Consider the following 22,546-nt stretch of genomic DNA (forward strand, 5'->3'; position numbering starts at 1 on the left):
GCCCCTAGCAGCTCAAGGGGCCCCCGAATTCAGGAGAAAAAAAAATCGGAGTGCGCCAAAGCCGAACCCAATATCAGCTCAAATTAATATCACAGTAAACGTTAAAATTAACATAAACACGTTAATTAATGTATGTAGCTTTGAACTTCTTTCGCACCGTACGTAGCCAACCGTGCTTATCGGACGTGTGGGGGAAGTGTAGCAAACTAAACACAAAAAGCAGCTCTAAATAAATGAGTTTTAAATCTGGATGATGATTTAAAAGTGCCTCGCTCCAGTGGCTTCCTAATATCACAAGGAAGAGAGCGTTCCAGACGGCCGCAGAAGCGCATCTGAAAGTGCGCGATGCGGCGACCGGTTGGCCAAGAGCCGCTGCTGTGAGGATGATCGGAGTTCGCGTGATGATGGTTGATGCTCCATCTCTCATCCCTAAATTGTCTGTAGTTCCCATCTCTCATCTTACTCCGTCTTTCACTGTTGCCTACAACTCTCATCTCGCTGCATCTCTGTTGTCGACATCTCTCTAATGTCACGATACCTTTCCCATCGTTATCTCTATCAACTCGCGACATCTCAAGCTCGGCTACATCCCTCCTCCCGTCTCACTGCATCTGTCTCGTCTGCATCTTTCACCTCGCCGCGATTCGATTTGGTGTCTGCATGAATTCTCACATTCGCTCTCTACGCTCCTGTCGCACTGCATCTATTTCTCTCGTCTCCACCATCTCTCCTGCGGTCTCACGAGGAGATGGAGTGAATATTGAATCATGGTGAACTGGACTACCTTGGTGAGGGGTCGGCAACCAAAATAACAAGAGGAGACATGCTTTTCGAACTCGCCAATAAAACCCCTCAATGTTGCAAGAGTCTCAAGGCAGCCCTGAAAGAGGCACCTGCCTCTCCAGAGACGCAGGTTGCTGACCCCTGGGATACACCACCACTCCCATCACCCCCCACTCGACCTCCCCCTCGTCCACCACTCCCATCACCCCACTCGATCCCTCCCTTACTCCACCACTCCCATCACCCCCCACTCGACCCCCCTTCCTCCACCACTCCCATCACCCCACTCGATCCCTCCCTTACTCCACCACTCCCATCACCCCCCACTCGACCCCCCTTCCTCCACCACTCCCATCACCCCACTCGACCCCCCTTCCTCCACCACTCCCATCACCCCCACTCGCCCTCCCCCTTCCTCCACCACTCCCATCACCCCACTCGACCCCCCTTCCTCCATCACTCCCATCACCCCACTCGACCCCCCTTCCTCCACCACTCCCATCACCCCACTCGATCCCCCTTCCTCCATCACTCCCATCACCCCACTCGACCCCCCTTCCTCCACCACTCCCATCACCCCCACTCGCCCTCCCCCTTCCTCCACCACTCCCATCACCCCACTCGACCCCCCTTCCTCCATCACTCCCATCACCCCACTCGACCCCCCTTCCTCCACCACTCCCATCACCCCACTCGATCCCCCTTCCTCCATCACTCCCATCACCCCACTCGACTTCCCCCCTCGTCCATCACTCCCATCACCCCCACTCGCCCTCCCCCCTCGTCCACCACTCCCATCACCCCACTCGCCCTCCCCCTTCCTCCATCACTCCCATCACCCCCCACTCGCCCTCCCCCTTCCTCCACGGCTCCCCCCGCTGCGACTGTATGGCGGCGTCATCACTGTTAGGAGTCATCAACATTCACTTTGCCCCCCCCCCCCCCGTGCTCCTGCATGCAACCCATCCTCTCCATCGCGGTTACCCATTCTCGTTTCCGCTGCCCTCCACTCATCAACCCACTCGCCCATCCATCTCCTCCACTCACCTAACCCCCCACCCTCCCCCCCATCTATCTCATGCCTCGCTCCTCTTTACCACAATCCACCACCCACCCACCACCTTTCTCCACCCACCCCCTCTGTCCACTCATCCACCCACCCGCTCCCTCCTTCCCCCTCACCCCAACCCTCTCCTCCACCCAGCGACCCCCCTCTCCGTTCACCACCCCTCCACTCACCCCATCCACCAACGGACCAATCCATCCCCGCACTCACCCCGCTCACCCCACCCCTTCTCCTCCACTCACCCCCCCACATCGAACCACCCCCAGCACGACGGGCTCAGCCCCATCCCTCTGCTCCCCACCCCCGACTCGGGTCCCACCCAACCAGCACCGGGGGCACCTCCCTGCACCTCCCTGCATCGCCGCGAGTCGAGGCGCAGTGGAGACGCATCCCGCTCAGCGTGCGGCGAGACGGGCGGTAGGGACACAGAGACGCGCTGCTGCTGCTGCTGCTGGTGGTGCTGCTGCTGGTGGTGGTGGTGGTGCTGGTGGTGGTGCTGGTGGTGGTGCTGGTGGTAGTGGTGGTTCTGCTGCTGGTGGTGGTGGTTCTGCTGCTGGTGGTGGTGCTGGTGGTGCTGGTGGTGGTGGTGCTTGTGGTGGTGCTGCTAGTGGTGGTGCTGGTGGTTCTGCTGCTAGTGGTGGTGCTGCAAGTGGTGGTGCTGCTGCTGCGAGCGTGCAAGCCGTGAACGGCCGTGCTGGTGCTGGGGAGGCACCGCTGCACCCCCCCCCCCGCTGCCCCCCCCCCCCCGCTGCGAGCTAGCGGCAGACATCCTGCACACAGTCGTCATCCTGCACACAGTCGTCCGCCTCGAGTCGTCGTCGTCTTGGACGCTGGGGAGGCTCCTAAGTCGCAGGCTCCGCCATCACGCGCGCTGGCTGAGTGAGGCTGGGCGAGGTGCGAGGTGCCGTCTCACGGCGCCCGCGAGAGACGTCGAGAGACGAGAGAGAGACGGCGAGAGAGACGAGACGAGAGACGGCGAGAGAGACGAGACGAGAGAGACGAGAGAGAGAGAGAGACACGAGAGACACGAGAGGATTGCATCGAAGCGGCCGCTCGGACAAGAAGACGCCGTGCACACAGGAAACGTGTGGACATCGACACCATCAACATCATCAGCAACATCGAAACCATCAACATCATCAGCAACAACATCATCATCAGCAACAACAACATCATCAGCAGCAGCAGCGCCCAGCAGGAGGGTGATGTCGACGTCTCCCACTGGATGAAGTCGTGATGAACCCGGCGATCTAAAAGGGGATATCTGCGAAAACTCACCCACAAAAAAACCCTGCAGACTATTTCAGGAGCATTATAATTCCTATTGTTGTGCGCGGCACAACGCGGCGAAAGTTTAAGGCGAATGAATGTCTCGTGTTCAATCATCACCGCGTGAAATCGGCAGCGCGTGAGCCGGACGGATGCATCTGCGACGTTGACTCGCTCGCGCCATTGGACTGGAATTAGAGAGCAGCAGCAGCAACGCCGCCCGCCGCATTCCATCATCAGGACAAAGGTGCACACGGACACACGCGGCGCGTGTCGGGAGAGGGGAAATGCTGCCGATGATGACGACGATGACGACGGCGGTGGTGGTGCTGCTGGTGCCGCGTGCAGCAGCACCCACACGCACTGCTGCAGCTACAGCTGCTGCCCCTGCTGCAGCTGCGATGTGAGTGCTGATTCCGAGACCCCCGCGTGCGTCACGTGACGCGTTCGTCTCTGGCTCCGGGATGTCGCAGAGCTAAGAGAGCGCGCGAGATGCTGCTCCGGGTAAGGAGAGAATCATCCTCCTCGTCTCGCTCTCGCCTCTTCCCCTCTCGCCTCTTCCCCTGTCACCCACCCCGCGATGCTGCTGCTGCTGCACACGCGCGCACACAGGGCACACGCAGTCCTTGTGTGTGTGTGGAGTCGGACCATGCAGACGATGCTCTTTGTACTGGGCAGTCGCGGTTTCAGCTTGGATTGAGATGATGCATTTTTTAAATCTCGCATCTAAAAACGAAGATTCCTATATGAACGTGCGTGTGCGTGTGTGTGTGTCTAATGCGATTTGGGTGGTGGTGTGTGCGCGTTTGTGTGGACAAGGGGGTTGTATGTACGTCTCGTACGGTCGGCTACGTACGGTGCGAAAGAATTGCTACACGTTGGTATGTGTTTGTATATGAAGGTCGACTGCATCCAATGAGTCTCTGGTGCGCTGTATAAACATCGCCACTGGGGAGACAAAGGCGGCCGGGCGTGGTGCTGGCTACCCCACCCCTAGTGCGCTGGCCTTGGTAGGTGCTCGCTAACAGCACTTGCCCCGACAATCTGTGTAGGCTACAGGGACGGAGGGGGGATCTTTGTCTTTGTATGTAATTGTGTATTCTTAGCGGTACGTGTTGTCCTGTATCAGCAGCGTATTGTGTCTTTGTATTTGGTGTGTCTGTGTGATTGACATCTGTCTGTGTGATTGACATCTGTCGGTGTGATTGACATCTGTCTATGTGTGGTCCGTGTGTGGTACGCACGGTCTGTGTGTCTTGTATGTGCCGACTGTGTGTCTGTGTGATTGACATCTGTCTGTGTGATTGCCATCTGTCTGTGTGTGGTCCGTGTGTGGTACGCACGGTCTGTGTGTCTTGTATGTGCCGACTGTGAGTCTGTGTGCCTGTCTCCATGCGGCTCGTGTCTGTGGACCGGTGTACTTTGTGTGACGGCGTGTGAGCACTGTGCGTTGTGTCTATTTGGGTGTAATGTGAGTCTGTGTTTGCATTGTATGTTTTCCCTGTAAAGTATGTTTCTGCATGTGTGCTGATATGCATATTGTGTGCGTGTTATTGTATCTGTGTGTAATATATGCGTGCACAGTATGGTGCATGTGTGTCCGTGTGTGTTGTGGGTATTGTGTTGTGTCTGCGATGACCCATAACTATTGCAAATATTTGACGTCTGTGAAAAACAGCTTCAGAGCTCATCGGATTCCAGCAGTCCAAATAAAGATTCCCATTCTGACGAGTATTTTGATTGAACCGGTTGTGGGCCTCTCTTAGGCTAACTCAGCCTTAAACGAGAACCTGGCACGGTGTTTAAACAGCACTGGGGAGACAAAGGCGGCCGTGGACGTGCTATTGGCAACGCCACTCCCTCGTGTCCCGTGTTGGCCTTCTTAGGTGCTGCAGGCTCACCACAGCACTTGCCACCACAGGCTGCTGAAAGGCGACACGGGTGAGGAGTAGTCGTTGTCTAGGGGGTGTGTGGTTTGTGTTGAATACTTGCGTGAGTAACAGTATCATCAGCTTGTGAGATTTGGATCAGAAACTTGGACATTGACCACGACGATGTGTCATCGACCACAGCATCTTACAAGTGGGCAACGAAGCTGGGATGACGCTGCTTAGCTACAGCGAGGAACACGTGGAATTAGACAACATACGCAGGTTGACATTACATCGTTTTGACTGTTAAGAAAAATGGAGTTGGGCAGAAGATTTTCACCCCAAGGGTCGATGGCCGATGGGCGAGAATGCATTCGAGGCTACGTTTTGCATGGAGATGGCGTCGTGAAATAATTTAGTTTGCAGGAACTGGCCAGGCGAATAGCTCGTGTCTGTGCACACGAGTACAGCACTTGGCCCAACAGTCTGTTCATGCTACACGGGAGCTCTTTGTCCATTGCGTGGATACGACATTTTTAATTATCTGAAGAAAAACAACTAGTTCAGAATGATCTGGAATGTGATGTCGAAGTGACGTCACTTCCACGGCATCACTTTTGTGCTTTACCTGCCAGACGCTGCAGGAAGATGATCTGTGTACGACGAGTGACCGTGACTCTCATCAACAAACCTGGGGCCCAGTTAGTGGACTGTGATTGAGGCGAGATGTTAACTACCTCCCCTCGTATACATGCGGTCTTGGGTCCGATCCCGACCCAGATGCCTGCTGTATATTTGGAGTTTGCGTGTCTCTCTCTCCATGGTCGTGTGGATTTTTCTCCGGGTCCTCTGGTTTTCCCCTCCACATTTAGAAACATGCGTTCAGAGTTTCTGGCTGGTTTAAATGTCCACGTGATAAGCCACTAAGTTGAGCTGTCATTTGTGGCCAGGTCGCTTCTGAAAAAGAGCAATACTGCTCAGTGGGCCCTTCGTGGTAAAAATAAAAATAGTTCAGAAGGGTGAATGATGGAGTTGGGAGGAGCTAAATTGAGCCCTCTTGTTTTGACCAGAATAATCCAGGAATCTTCGGTGTTGAATTTGACCTCTGTACGACCTATGGCTTTTGACCTAATGCAGTAAATTATTTTAAAAGGCCAAAGTGGTCATCGCATTGAGTGACGCGCCGCCTGCTGGACGAAGGGCGCCATCCTCATCGTGACACGAGCGGCACCTTTTCTACGTCGGGGCAATGAAGAAGGGTAATTGCCCGAAACGTCACCTCTTATATTTTCCATTTTGAGGCCACCGTGTTATTGATGAATGTGTTGAGTATAGTCGGGCTTTGCTTCGGAATTTTTACAAATAACTTTGTAATCTTTTTATCAAATATTCTGATTATCGAATTATTCCCGTTTTGTAATTAACATGTCTTCGTGATAACAAAAGTGACGTGTCTGTTGGCATTGGGCGTGACGTCACTTTCCCGTGACGTCACAATTTCGGATGAATCTGAAATGTTCTTGGAGTTTTTTTCCAGAACGCGTTGATCGTCTACAAAGTACCAGAAGTGAAACCTTTACGCGTTGTCCCAAACTGTAATGGAGAAGCGAGTGGCGATGACTGGTGTGAGATGGGCAATGTGTTGCCAGGTGAGTGGTGAGTATCTGGTGAGTGGTGTCAGGTGAGAGATTGGTGAGGTGAGTGTGTAGTGCCAGGTGAGTGGGGGTGAGTTGTGTGTTTTGCGAGTGTGCGTCAATCGAGTGAGTGGCGGCGTTGTGTCCGCTGAAGGGCGAGTGCCAGGTGAGGGGGGTGAGTTGTGATTGTGGTCACCGTGCGAAGGGTCGACAGGTCAGGGCCTACGGAGGGGTGAGATGGGGATGGCGGTGGCACCGATGTTGTCACGGCTGCCTTGTCACGAGGGCCGCCAGCTTGTCTGGGTTTGACCCTGTACATCGTGGGGAATTGGCGTCTGTGTGTCAGGTGGCAGCGATCGATTTGGACCGGGATCTGGTGCCGGTATTGTGCTTAACTTTATGACGGGAGACTGCGCGGTGTTGATAGACCCAGGCCGAGAGACGTGCCGAGGTTTTCTCCGCAGCGGAAGAGGTGGCGACCCCGATCGGCAACGCGACGCAACAAGACGTCATTTGACCATGTGCGCGTCTGTCGGTTACAACACCCTGAACCATTGTCATTGTGCAGAGTTGAGGAAGGGCTCGTTCTGAAAGGTCATCGGTCACCAAAGGTCTAAATTCAATGCCATAGGTCCCCGGTTTATTCTGGTCACGAGGGATCATCAACCCAGTCCAATGAGTTACTCTCGAGTGCTACGGCTGACACACTGAGAGAGTCACGAACACATTAACGTGATTACAGACATAAACATTACCCGCTGAGTGGGTAGCAAGGTCGACATGTTGGGCGGTGATGTGCACAAGGCTTAATTTCAGCCGAGTACACCAATGACAGGGTGCCACCTGTCGGCCTGGAGGGTAATCGCGGGGATGGGCAAGTTGCGTCACGACCAGAGGTCGCAAACGGGTTTTGATTCCTTACCCGTACCCGTACCCGGCCGCACCAGGGTCGCAAACGGGTACCCGTACCCGGTCGTACCCGTACCCTACCCGTACCCGGCCGGGTACGGGTAGGGTACGAGTATCGGGTACCCGATTGCGACCTCTGGGATGAAGCCATGTTGCAGGCGCGGGTGGGTTGATTCTAGGAACTTGAATTGTGAGAAGAGACAAGACGTTGGGAAATGAGTGACAAACGGTGACTCACCAGTGACTCACAGTCTACCCGTACCCGGCCGCACCAGGGTCGCAAACGGGTACCCGTACCCGGCCGGTTACGGGTAGCCGGGTATCGGGTAGGGTACGGGTATCGGGTTCCCGGTTGCGACCTCTGATCACGACTCGCTAGAAGGGGGCGTGTCTGGGGTGAACATTCATTCCTGCCACCCGAACACAACAGAAGCTGCAAATCCACGGACTCCAGGTCAGATCTGGACAAGTGGCAACGGCAGTGCATAATGTTGCACAATGTGCTTTGTGTAATGGACAAAACACAGTGACGTCGTTTATCTGAGAGCCTGGCCGAGTCTAAAAACACCTTTCAGGAAGATCCTGCTTTGGGACGTTTAGCCTTTCTAAAAATATAAAAGTATTTTGTGCTTTCTCAATTTGCTTCCATTTTCACTCCTCTGCCCGTCACGTGGTGTGGGGGGGCGTGTCGATGGGGAGCTCTCGCAGGACTGGGAAGTCGCGGAGCTGATGATGGTGTTGCGTGGGAAGTTGGAGCTGGCCAAACATCCAAATAGAGAACCACAGAGCTTGGGCAAGTGTTGGCAGCAACAGCTCTGGCTGCCTGCCCACTGGTTTGTGGTTTCCAGTTGTGCGTTTTGCAAATTGCGTAAAAACAATGAAAGTCAAACTAATGTGAATTTTTTTTATTCTCAAGAGCTGGAATTTACACAACTCAAGTGGCAACCCAAATTGAATGCAGCTTCTTTTTTGTCGTGAAATCCCTCGGCATCAGGCTGAGAGCATCAACTAAAATAAAACATCGTCTAGTTTTATTTCTATTTTTGTTTAGCGACTTGTTTACCGTTTCTATACTTTCCACTCCTGTGTTTTCTATTGTTTGTTTTTGTAACGTTCTGAACCGCCCCTACTGGACATCTGTGAGTAAAGAGCTTTACAGCTCATCGGATTCCTCCTGCAGTCTCAAAACATATTCTGATTCGGATCTGTGCGAACGTTCGTTTTAATCGCAGAACTACCACTGAGATCCTCCATTTGAACCCAGAATCTCAGCGGTGCTCGCTCAGTCCTCCAGTTCCTGAGCCACAGCGGCATTTGCGAGCCGATCGTTATTTAGAAGGAGTGTGTGACACGTGGAGCAACACGAGCCCCCAGGGCATCACGCTTAGGCGTCTGCAGAGACGAGGGTGGCAGCGATGGTTCAGAGATCAGAGCACAGAGCTGCTGACACCGCTGAGATTCTGGGCTCGAATTCGGAGTCCTCAACGGTAGTTCTATGACTCCCACTTTCGTGGGCCGCTGTCTAACACGGTTTGTGACAGCTCTGCGGGAGATCCAAATGTCAGCCTCGTCTCGTGATGTGGCGATATCGCGAGCGGGATTGAATTGCCAAAAAAAATACTTCAAAATATGTTTCTGAACCCCACTTGCTCTCTGCCGTCAACTTCTGCTGCATGTCTAGAGTGGTCTAGAGTGGTGTCGTGTTACCCGGGCCATGAACCATCATCACCACCATCACCAACATCACCATCAACCATCATCACCACCATCACCACCATCACCACCATGAACTATCACCATCACCATCAACCGTCACCACCACCACCATCATCGCCATCAATCATCATCACCACCATCATCACCATAAACCATCACCATCATCACCATCAACCATCATCACCATCAACCATCACCACCACCACCATCATCATCACCACCATCATCACCATCAACCATCACCATCATCACCATCAACCATCACCACCACCACCATCAACCATCATCACCATCAACCATCACCACCACCACCATCATCATCACCACCATCATCACCATCAACCATCACCATCATCACCATCAACCATCACCACCACCACCATCAACCATCACCACCCCCACCATCATCACCATCAATCATTATCACCACCACCATCATCACCATCAACCATCACCATCATCACCATCAACCATCATCATCACCACCACCACCACGCGCTAGGCCCCCATTTCTACGCGCATGCCCCATGCTGTGAAACTCTCCAGAGACGGACGTTCGTGAGCGATGCACACGTGAGCGCATGCATGCAGACGGCGTGTGTGCATATCTGCGTGTGTGCCTGCCTGTGTGTGGTGTGCCTGCCTGGTGTGTTCATAGGTGCTCGCAAACAGCACTTTGGGGACATTTGTCTTTGAGTGTGAGTGTGGGGGAGCGGTGATGTAGCGGTTAGCACTACGCTGCGCTACGAACCCGGCGACCCGGGTTCGATTCTCGCTCACGGCCAACACCGGTGACGACTATCTTAACCGGTTCTTGGCCTCCCCTAGGTAGACTCAGCCTTTTATGAATACCTGCGGAGATATATGCGTCTGGGCTTGCTGCTGTCCACATCACCGACTCGGTGCACCATGCCAGCCGTAATTGGCGCCTGATAACAGCACTTGGCCAACAACAGCCGATGAGGCCGTGCTTGGGATCTTATTTTATATTTGTGGGTAGTGATAGATGGCGGTTGACACACTGCGCTGCAATCTGGGTAACCTGGGGTCGACCTCTGGCCACGGTACACATCACCAGTGTCCAATTAGCACCTCGCTTTGCCTTGGGCAGCCCTCCCCCCAACCCACTCCCCCTCCTCAAGGTTGACTCGGCCGGCAAATTAATTCCTGCTTCTGCCCCGTGCGGCATTGAACACGAACTCCGTGAGACGGGGCCGACAGCCACGTGAGCTTGAAGCTGCCCACGCCGTTGGCACTGCGAGCCACAGCGGCGGCAGGAGGAGGGGGTACACTTGCTCGCGGGGTGTTCATTTGTGTTTGTTTGTTTTGCGGACAACAGATATCTTTACAGAAACAATTACAAGAGACGAGGTGAATGTGAATATTTACGAATGACATGAAACGTAGGCGTTGGACTGTAATATTATTACGATTCATAATACAGGTTTCTTTGGGGGGTTAGATCGCGTAAATATATAAAAGTGTCGTTAAACCCGCCACCACCCGACACAGTCAACTAGTAAGGTTTGTCACGTAAACAGAACATGCCAATTCGTCACTAGTACAGCACTAACCGGTGTGTTGGAGAGAAAATCCACAACATTTACAAACACAACATCTAAAACGTTGTGGATTTGCTCTCCTACACACCGGTGTGCTGTGACAGGGTGACAGTTCTTAAGCTAACCCCTGATACGATTCCTACATCTTACAGCGAAGTCACAGGGTCATTCATTTACATTTTCTAAGTGAAGGCATGCTTTGGTAATTCCATATAAAACTTTCCAGGTGCCTGAAGGGAAAAATGAAACCATTGGCTCTGGGCAAACTCGCTCTACGGCAAGCTCTGACCACTGAGCAAATCCTAATTTGAACTATAACCCTAACTCTGAGATGATTCACCCCAGCGGTAATACAATTGTTTTATCCAATTTTTTTTTATAAAAAAAACTACAAACTAGTTTTTTTTTTACCAAGTAAGGCCCACTGAGCTGTACAGCTCTTTTTTAGAAGCGACCTGGCTGCAAATGATAGCTCAACGAAGTGGCTTAGCATCGTGTGGACATTTATAGCTGCAAATACTCTAAATGCGTGATGTTGATTCTAAATGTGGAGGGAAAAACCGGAGGATCCAGAGAAACACCCAAGCTACCACAGGGAGAGAGAGAGAGAGAGACACCGCAAGCTCCAAATATACAGACGTCAAGGGTCGGGATTTAACTCACGACCCCCTGTGCACCAGGCGAGGTAGTTAACATTTCTCGTGTTTTCAGGAGACAAAACGTCCCAGAAAGCAATGCGCCATTTCAGCGCAGAGGATGTCCTCTGGAAGGTGACGTCAGAGACCTCCTCCCAAGGTCCCTTTCTGCATTGCCTCGTATTCACCCGAGGCGCCCGTCACCCCCACAGCAGACGCCTATAAGTGTCTGTCACCTCCATAGCAGGGCAACCAAACCAACAAATGTATCCGTCATTCGAGTATAATATTAAATTCGGTGACAAACGAAATAGTAATTAACATTAAGGGTTTTTTTGTACGGTCTTTTTTTGTGTCAAGGTTGCTGAGCACAGAATTAAAGGCCCCAAAATACGACGTGGCCAGCAACAAGCAGCGATTGTGAAGTTGTAATCGATAAGAGTGCCACTCGTTTCTTGAATCGAGCAAGATTGTTATTATTACAAGAGCTTGGGAAAAGATGATGGTGGAACGAAACGTCGTGAGCTGTGGTGCGGGTGGGTGGGTGAGCAAGTGGGTGAGTGAGCGGGAGGATGGATGTGTGAGTGAGTAGGTGGGTGGGTGAGTGAGTGAGCTGGAGGATTGGTGTGTCAGTGAGTGGGTGGGTGGGTGAGTGGGTGGGCGGGTGAGTGGGTGGGCGAGTGAGTAGATGGGCGAGTGGTTGAGTGAGCGAGTGGCTGAGTGAGCGGGTGGGTGAGTGGGTGGGCAAGTGACTGGGTGAGTGGGTGAGCAGGAGTGTTGTGGTTGAACAGAGTGTGGATGGGACGAAACATCAGCAGCAAGATCTTCACCATTAACAAATAGCATCATCAGACAAAAAAAACTGTCGTATCATAATCCTATTAACCAATCAGTCTGCTCGACAGTTCTCAACGTGGTTTTCGCAGGGCTTAGAATATCAACTCACGACATCTCCGATTAGCACGGTTGGCTTCATACGATGCGAAAGAAGTTCAACATACGTACGTAACAACCCGGCATAACCACAGGCGACTGCAACCCAAATGGGAATCCAGGATCTTGGCAGTAGCAGCTCAGTGCTTTTGCAACAGACTCGACTTCATACTGCGCAGATGGGCAGCCAATGCCTCTGCTTCAGATGTATTCAACTGTTGCTAATCAAGACCGAACAATTTGCACACGACATGAATATATATATCAAAATTAAGTGCATCGTACATTAGCGAGTCCAAATTAATTGGACTCGCTAATGACGCATCCCGCAACAGTTGGTTTATTGAAGCTCGTTAGGAATGCCTCGGAGTGAATCTCCCAAGCGCGAGTCCATTGTTACCTCGTGTTTTCACGCGCAAGGGAGTTGCAGACACAGCCTGTCGATACATACATCGGTTCTTTGTTTGTCCAGGGGGTTGGTACTGCGCCGTGAACTCAGCCATCCGAGTTTGTATCTCCGGCCACAGATGACCTTTACCGAATTCAAGAAACGCATTTATTCTCATTCCTTACAGATCTTCATAACAGAGCTCATTGTTGCTGTCTGCTTGACGGTTTGGACATTTGAGCTCAGCAAACCGGTTAATTTTATGTGGAACGCAGTCCAGCACTGTTTTAATGGTGAGGCTTTCATGTAGCAGTGGACTGACAATGGGGCTCTACATTTGATGGCATCATTATTTGTAGAAATCATTATTTGTAGAGCAAAGCCTCGCGGAGTCTCAAGGCCCCCGGCCTCAGGAGGGGGGTCCCTGTGTTGGGGTGGCTGGAGAATGTCGTCGTCACTGTTTGGCCAATTCGTTTTTTTGTTTCTCACGTCTTGGTCAGTGTCATATTCTGTGTGCGGGAGGAAATTGAAGTGCCGTGTAAGATTAAACCCCACGTGAGAGAGATGGAAATTTAAAATGCGTACAAGTATTTTTTGTTTATTAAACTGGAAGCCAAACTGGAAGCCAGTTTAATAAAATGTGCAGCACCGTGTCCCGTGATTGCTCAGATCTTCAGAAGTTTACAAGGCCTCGGGAAGACGGGAGGGGGTCTGGATGATTTGCATTTTAACACAAATAAATTACCATTCGTGTTTTGTTTACATCCACGTGATGTACATCGCTTCAACTCGTGCCGTCTGCATCTGGACTAAAGCGCCTTGAGGTTTCCTGAAAGGGGGCTCTGGAAGCTGTAATTATGATTAGTCTGTGGACACGTGTGAAAGAAGAGCCTCCTGGCTCATCGGGTTTCTTGTAGCTTAATTGTGATGTCGACTTCATTCCGTAAGTCGAAATCGTAACACAAAAATATCCCAATGGGGAGTGGCATCTCATCTCAGGACTTAAAATTATTTTGTTTTGTGAATTTAGTCCCTTTGCTGGCATCTTTCAACGATCTGCCTTGGGACTGCAGTTTTTTCTATAAACTAAACTATGAAACCGTGTTTTGTATTACCAGGTAAGGCCCACTGAGCTATATCGCTGTTTTTGCAGAAGCGACGTGTCCGTCACGAATGATAGCCCACAACGGAGCGGCGATGCATGTGTAAACGGAGAGCAGTCAACTACTAGAAACGCACGTTTCTAAGCATGCTTTCATCACGACAGAGTATCCCTCCATTATGGTCATCATCATCATCATCACCACTGCACGTACATTGCACATTGTAAACATACAATCCACACACATTACATAACAGACACGAAATAATAGCAATTCAGTCCAGTTGGTGTTCGCGGCACTCTTGCAGAGCAGGGCTATGTCACGCACATTTTACAGACACAGCCGACAGGAGTGTCACAGTATGGGGCGATGTTGTCTCCTGCGCTTGATACAAATCAAGTAATTTGCAGCTAATTTTTTTCTCTCTCTAAATTTTCAAAATTTGCACCGCGACGTTTGCACCCAGTGGCCCCTTCTCCCTTCCGCTCACGTCACGGGGTCTTTAAAGGCCCCGGAGGGCAGCAGAAGGTGCGAGGCCACTTTTGTGGTCACTAGGATCAGCGTTGTGTGCGATCGTTGTTGGTGCTGCTGATGATGATATTCTGCTGATGCTGCTGCTGCTGTTGATGATATTCTGCTGCTGATGGCAGTGGTGGATAGGTGGTGTCGCCGCTCCTGAAAATGATCGTTGCTACTGCTGATGACCACAATGATGATCCTGTTGCTCCAACGGATGACGGTGGTGGTGGTGCTGTTGATGATCGTGGTGATGGTCGCGATGTTGATAATGCTGCTGATGATCATCATCGTGGTGATGATACTTTTGATGATGATGATGATGGTGGATGGTAGTGAGGATAAATATTGCTGCTGCTGATGGTAGTGGTGGATTGTTGGTGGTAATGATGCTGTTGTTGCTACTGCTACTGATGATGGTAGACATGAGGTGGTTTGTTGGTGGTGACATTGCTTGCTGCTACTGAAGATGATGATGGTAGCGGTTAATTCATGGTGATATTTATGCTCCTGATGATGACGGTAACGATGATGGCAGTGGTGGCTTTTTTTGTAAATGACAAACAAACGTGGCAGGGCCCTTCTGAGAAGAAGAAGAAGAGTCTTGAGACTCTGCGAGCCTTTTCCTGGGTACACAAGCGGCGTGATTATCAACAACAATAATAACTAGAATAATAATGATAATATCAATAATAACTATAATAACAACAACAACAACAACGATGTCGGCCCCACGGCTCTCTTCGTCTCAACGGCGCCGTCTGGGCCCAGCGGGCGCCGTCTCCACTCCCCTCGTCCACTTCGCTCCAGGGGCCGTCACTGTCACCACCCACCCCCACCACCATCCCCCCCACCACCATCCCCCCCACCACCACCCCCACCACCACCCCCCCCAGCACCACCACCCCCCCCACCACCACCACCCCCCCCACCATCCACCACCCCCCCCACCACCCACCACCCCACCACCACCACCCCCCACCACCCACCACCCCACCACCACCACCCCCACCACCCCACCACCACCACCACCCCCCCCACCACCACCACCCCCCCCCCCACCACCACCCCCACCACCACCCCCACCACCACCCCCCCCCCACCACCACCCCCACCACCCCCCCCCACCACCACGCCCACCACCACGCCCACCACCACCCCCCCACCCACCCCCCCACCACCCCCCCCACCACCACCCCCCCCACCACCACCACCCACCACCACCCCCACCACCACCCCTCCACCTCCACCCCCCTACCACCACCACCACCAGCCCCCCACCCACAGGACCCCCCCACCACCACCCACCACCACCCTACCACCACCACCCCCACCACCACCACCCCCCCACCCACAGGCCCCCCCACTTCCTTCCCCCCCGGCCCCCTGCTGCAGGGTACGGCAAGGCAGGCTAGCGATCAATGATGCGCGGAGCTCACAGGTGTGTGTGTGTGTCTGTCTTTGTGTCTGTGTGTGTCTGTGTGTGTGTCTGTGTGTGTCTGTATGTGTGTGTGTGTCTGTGTGTGTCTGTGTGTGTGTCATGATGGTGAGAGGGCCCGGGTAAAACTACGTGGCCGGGAGTCAGAGCCATTCCCTGTTAACCTTGGGTTGCGACAGGGATGTCCTCTGGCTCCCACATTATTTAACATCTATTTTGACCATGTAGTTCAGGAAGCCTTCAATAGCTGTACCGGGGGAATTTCCATTTGGTACAGATATAATGGGAGGCTGATTGATGCCCGGGTGCGATCAAGGGATGGCTCCCTATTGGTCAACCACGTTATGTATGCCGATGATTTGGTAATAGCTGCTCATTCAGAGTTGGAGACGCTGCTGCTGAGACTGGAGAGTGCCACTAAGAGGTGGGGCCTTACCATCAGCCCCACCAAAACGAAGCACCTGCCTGGGTATTTTGTACCATCGGACACTCCACTCCCACAACTCCCAATCGGTGATGGGGATGTTGTGGAGATAGTGGAGAGTTTCCCATACCTGGGCAGTGTGCTTATGACCTGCTCCAGTTTAACAGCAGAGGTCTCACTCTGAATCAGTCGAGCGGCAATATCTTTTAATCGGTTGCGTAACGCTGTGTGGAAGCTACCTGGTCTGTCGCTCCGTACGAAGCTTCAGGTCTTCTCGGCCACAATCATTCCCTCCCTTCTCTACGCTTGCGAAACGTGGACCCCCCTAATGGAGCATCTACGCCGGTTAGAAACATTTAGGCTGGCCTGCCTACGATCCATCCTGGGCAAAGTCCCATCGGTGAGCTCCTCCGGCAGGCAAGGCTGCGTTGGCTGGGTCATGTTGCCCCTATGCCCAGCCACCGCATGCCTAAACAGCTTTTGTTCGGCCGGATCGAGGGGGCTAAACGGGCGCGGCACGGGCTAGAGAAGAGATGGAGTGATGTGGTACAGGAGGACGTGGAGCTGAGTGGACTTGCCGATGACTGGTACCAGCGGTGTCAAGATCGGCCTCTGTGGAGGAGGCTCGTGAAGGACACTACTGGGCAGTTGGAGGCAGTCGCCCTCCAAAAACAACGGAGGGCGGAGGAGCGACGCTCACAACAACGAGCGGAGCGCCGGGTGGCTAAAGCACAGCAAGTTGGCAAAGTAGGTGGCACAGGTGGAGCATCAGCCAGTCATCTCGGTCATCTCAGTCAGTCGACCCGTGGCACCTGGGTCTGCCCCGTGACCTCCTGCCAGCGGGCGTTCGAAACGTCACGTGGCCTCAAGGTGCACATGACCTGGCACAAGCGTCGTGGTGGCGTCACCGCCACTTAGTGGCGAATGGCGGTTGTTGTTGTCTGTGTGTGTCTGTGTGTGTGTGTCTGTGTGTGTGTGTCTGTGTGCGTGTCTGTGTGCGTGAGTGCCGTGTGTGCGTGAGTGCCATGTGTGTGTGTGTGTCTCTCTCCCTCTCTCTATCTGCGTGGGATAAGTCCCTAATCTGTGAGCGGCATCTGGCGAATGTCGAGGTGTATTTGTGCACAAACCCAAATCCTCTCCAAATGAATACTTTACATCTGCTACACACACAAACACACACGCGCGCACGCACGTAATACGCAAACACGCAAACACGCACACACACGCTGACCGCAGGTCATGATTTCTTGATGTGTAAGCACAAAATAATTTCAACACGTTCGTCAATAACACCGCCAATAAAGGGGGAAAATAAATAAATGTACTGCAGTAGACAACGTTTTGGCCATTTTAACACGTGATGAAGCACATTTGTTGTGACACTCTGTGTTGTAGATCTATGTCATGTGAAGATGGGCCATTGCTTGAAACGTCACCCCTTAAGGTTGCTCCTTGCAGGCCGTTTCATTGATGATGAATGTGCTGCATTCTTGACTCTGGGTGATGCCATGGCCACAGATTTTGATTTGCGTGCAGCGCAGTGTCCGTGCGTGCTTGCGTTTTTGTAAATGTGTTAGAAAAAGGTCAAAGCGTTTTGTTATATCACTCATCTCCACTCATGGTCGTGAGGTGGTGGTAGAAATTCCATGTTCATATGGCAGGGACCAGGCCAGTCTGTACGTGAGAAGAAACAAAAATCCCTGCATCACATGGTCTCAGAACGTGGTGCTTGTACAGCATTAGGGATACTGAAGGCATGATGATGACGATGATTATAGTTGTGTATATTATGATTTATGATAACCCTAAGTCAGATTTGAACTCAGAATCTCGTGACTGGGAGCCTTTTTACTCAACCAAGCTGAAGACGATTGCTTGTGTTACGATCGAAACGTCGTGATCATTTTGTTATTTTTCTATCTACGTGGCTTTACCGAAAGACCCAAAGAATATGGGCTACAAATGTTCAAAACAAACCAAAGTGATTTCCTGCTCAAATGAGCATTGATGCATTGGTGCTCATCTCCTGATTACACCCCTGCAAAGCCAGTAGAAATTCCACATTCATATGGCAGGGGCGAAATAATCCATAGAACAATCACTGTTGACCTCCTCACAAAGTGGTGCTTATTTTATCAACTCTGCAGGGATGATGGGCTGAGTCAACTTCCAACCAGAGCTTGAACTGGAAACTCTCCGGTGGTGAACCGCTCGCACTGCCGCTGAGCCACCCGGTGGCTTGACCACACACGTGGAGGACAACAGGTGTGTGTGTTCATGTGTACAGGGGGAGCCGTAGCGTCGCGGTTAGCGCTACGCTGCGCTACGAACCCGGCGACCAACACAGGTGACGATTAAGTCGACTTAGCCGCGGTGTGTAAAACATCTCCACTGAAGAGACAAAGGCGGCCGGGCGTGGTTTTGGTCACCCATCCCCTCGTGTGTCGTGCCGGCCTTCATAGGTGCTCGCTAAAACGACATTTCCCAACGCCACCGAGATGTTAACTGCGAGCCGTCATCCCCTCTAAGTGAAAGCCCTCTTACTCTTCTTAACGCTCATTACGACGTCTCTGCGTTGTCTCATTCCGCCCCTGCAATGCCCCTGGAACTGCCGCCACTGCCGGCGGTCTCTACCCGTGGCCGTCCTTGTACCGCAGGGCTGCTTTAGCCCAATGGGGCCTCACCCGCTGAAGCAAAGTTTTGAGTCTCTACAGTTCGCCCATCGCTCCACGCTTCTTTGCGCACTTCTCAGCTCTCGATCTGTTTTCTTGGCCGTCGTCCGGCGAGTCTGTGCCGCGTGGCGTAGCGGGTACGGTGCACGCTGATGAGAATCTCCCTTTTCGAGACACATTGGTGCCTTTGCTTTTTATTTCCAAGTTCGGGGTCCCCCCACCCCACCCCCCCAAAAGCAATCCAATCTCCTCTCGCGCGTCCTCTTTATTTCATTTTTTGGATCCCAGTGGAAATTTGACTCGGTGGAAATTGATGGGTCAATCGAGCTCTCCCGAACCAGGAATGTGACAGGCGGACGCCGAGATTGCACGAAGCGAGTGACGTCATGGACACACTGCGCAGTGCCGGCTCGCTCGGGCGGGGAGAGAGAGAGAGAGGGGGGGAGAACCAGGAGGAGGAGTCGCAGAGACGAGCCGGAGGGCGGCGGCGGCAGCGGCGGCAGCCACGCGCCGGGGAGCCGGCGGCAAGTCGCCCCCCCCCCCCCCCAAGTTCTGCGGTCCTCTATGGAGCGGTGCACGTGAAGACGCGGTGAACGGGGGTTTTGACTCTAGATTTGAAGCTTTCGTGACTGCAAGGATTCATATTCTTCGGGTTTTTTCGGTAAAGTTACGTAGGTAAAAAAATTAAATTAATAAAAGTAAAATAAAAATTAAAAATCACGACGTTTCGGAGGCAACACAAGCTTCCGTCTTCAGGTGGAACCGTCACAGCACGATAGCTGTATCAAGTAATACAGATCGGTAAACCGCCAAGGTATAATGGTGAACAGCACACTGGACTTGCAGTCCAGAGTTCGCCGGATTGACCTCCCAGCGAGGCAGTTGAAACAATGGGGCAAGGTCCTTGAGTCCCCCCAAAACCGCCTATGTCCACCCGGCCGTGTAACTGGGTACCGCCACAGTCTTGTGGGCAGGCCTCGCACGCTCGCTCATTAGGCCACGTGGCATTTAACTCTGACGGCGGCGTAGCACAGCGACGTAGCACGTGGTCTGTCTCCCACTATTAGGGTGGTGTGGGTGCTGGGCTCGTCATCGTTGGTACTGACCCAGCTTCTAATCACACGGTGACACGTGCACAGGCTCGATGCTGATTCAATATCACTTCTGTAACAAAGCAACCCCGCTTGTAATTGGGGTGACCGGTTGGCTCGGAGGTCAGGGCACTGGTCTGCCGCTGATGAGGTTCTGGGTTTGATTTTGGGTTTCAGACTTTTCTGGCAGAGTGAGGATTTGGACACTTCCCTGGGACAGGACGCTCTAAATGGCTCAAGTATGAATTTGATTCGCAGTCTTTCACGACCAATGTTACGACTCGTAATTCGTTTATTTTGGGTTAAACCCCAGCGTCGGTATAGATCCAATTTTCATCTGTAGCCTCCAACACCGGACGGAGCCAATGAAACAAAGTCACCACGTGGGTGATGTGCCAATCGATTTGGTTTTCAGTAAACTGGAGGAGGAGGAGGAACGTTGAAAAGCAAGCAAAATGTTGACAATTTGTGTTCGACGTTTCGCTGCTGGATGCAATCCGCATCATCAGCAGTTTTCTTTTTTGAAGGACAACAAAACTAAACGCAAACAATGTCGGTGGGAGACAGCAGGAGCGGTCCTAGAAGCGTCGACCTCACAGCGGTTTACGGGATCTGGCAGATGGAAGGAAGTGAAGGCGCAGCTCGTTGGTTTCGATAGCCCTGGCCGCGATGACATCACGGTGACGTCATTATCAGTGGCTGTGCAAAAAAAAAATTGTGGGAATTTAATCCTGAATCTCCCTTCACCTTCGTCAAGGTGAAAGCTCGCGCCTTTTGTTGTAAATGATCATGGACTGACGTGAGTGGCCAGACTTTAGTTCCACTGTGGGGGAGGGAGAGGAGTTGAGTTATTGGGGGAACTGGAGGCAAAGCCAGGGCTGATTTGGAGGCGAGGGAAGAGAGGCAGACAGATTCATGTGGGGTGCACTAGACCATTAATTCTCTCGGGCCATGTATAATTAATGTCCGAAATTTGAAAAAGTACAGAAAGTGTCCGAGTCAGAGTCGTGGAACAAGTGGGGCGAGCCTTGCGTAAAGTTCCTTTGTGTTCATTGGTGGCTGAGAAGTCAGACCTTTCATGCGGCTGCCACCGCTGAAATGTGCGGAGTTTGAATCCATGTCACCGGTGACTGCGCGCAAAAAAAAAAAACATCGTAAAATTTGGAATTTCGCCTGATATGTTTTAAATCCCCATCTCTGCCAACGAAATGTTGTTGCCTCGTCTCCTGCCATGCGACGATTCCATGGCAGAGTGCGTGAAGGGCAAAGCGGCCACTCGGAGGATTTATTTTTAGAAGGGTCCTGTGGACATCATAAATCTCTGATCCACGGATCGCACTGCTCTGCGAGATTTCTGAATGGATTCACCGGCGTTGTGCGTTCGAAATGAAGAGATGTGGGGCTCCAGATCGAGGGTTTAATTTTAATATCTGTACAACGCGCTGAGCAGGCCTGCATCAGCAGGCCTCCATGAGCCACGTGGTTGGTGTGGAAACAAAGGTTACCACTCCGGAACTCCGCCAGCCACCTACAATTGACCGCCCGTGTACATACACACACACGTGTACGCACACACACACACACGTGTACACGTGTATACACACACACACGTGTACACAACAACCGTCATTCACCACTAAGTGGTGGTGACGTCACCACGGTGCCTGTGCCAGGCCATATGCACTTTAAGGCCACGTGAAGTGTCGAACACCGGCTGGCAGAAGGTCACGGGACAGACTCGTGCTGCTGCACAGGGGACTTGTCAGGCGATTCCGGCCGCTGCCTCCTGAGCCTGGCTCCGACACGCCAGCCCTGAGGCAGGAGGCCAATGCGTGGGTGCCACGGGGGCGAGATGTTAACTACCTCGACTGGTATACAGGAAGTCGTGGGTTCAACCCTGACGCCTGTATGTTTGGAGTTTGCGTGTCTCTCTCCCCGTGGTCGCGTGGATTTTTCTCCGGGTCCTCCGGGTTTTTTCCCTCCACATTTGGAAACACGCGTTTAGAGCATTTCACTACTATACATTTCCACATGATAAGCCACTTTGTTGCGCTATCTTACGTGGCCAGGTCGCTTCTGAAAAAGAGCTATATGGCTCAGTGGGCCTGACCTTGTAAAATAAAAAAATAGTTTCACTTAAATCGTTTTTAGAGTTGTCCCTCCCTGATCACCACTCCTGTACGTGCTGCCTGTCTCCGCGATGGATGGTCGTGGGCAAGCTGCCGCCAGTTCGCCGTGGGAATGCCAAACTTGGCGAGGTCGACACGCAGCAGACTGTGCTTTTATCTGAGATTCTGCCCTTCGTTCTTCCTCTTGCGTCCCTCCCGAGGCTGCCCGTGCACCCTGACCTGGAGTAGCCATCCCTCCTTTCTCCTGACTGCACGGACAACCCAGCGAGGCTGGGCCCGTGGTGCTGAGGACTTGTTGTCTCCCTCGCCTGGTACGCAGGAGGTCGTGAGTTCGACCCCGACCCTGACGATGCCTGCTGCTGCTGTATATTTGGGGTTAGCGCATTCTCTCTCCCTGTGGTCGTGCG

The 22,546-nt window shown here is 52.5% G+C and overlaps 1 protein-coding gene across 2 annotated transcripts in view; it reads left to right on the top strand.

The window, feature by feature from the left end:
• Positions 1-2,142: 2,142 nt before the first annotated feature.
• FAM163B (family with sequence similarity 163 member B) overlaps positions 2,143-22,546 on the top strand; it is a 44,101-nt gene continuing 23,697 nt past the window's right edge. The window contains exon 1 of one of the 2 annotated variants that reach the window (XM_078877833.1): positions 2,143-3,521. The gene's annotated coding sequence lies outside the window, so the exon portion shown is untranslated. Of the gene's footprint in view, positions 3,623-22,546 lie in introns of both variants that reach the window. The other variant, XM_078877831.1, reaches the window with a different exon arrangement.

The sequence above is a fragment of the Lampetra fluviatilis genome, chromosome 49 (genome assembly GCF_964198595.1).
Source record: "Lampetra fluviatilis chromosome 49, kcLamFluv1.1, whole genome shotgun sequence".
NCBI classification, from domain to species: Eukaryota; Metazoa; Chordata; class Hyperoartia; order Petromyzontiformes; family Petromyzontidae; genus Lampetra; species Lampetra fluviatilis.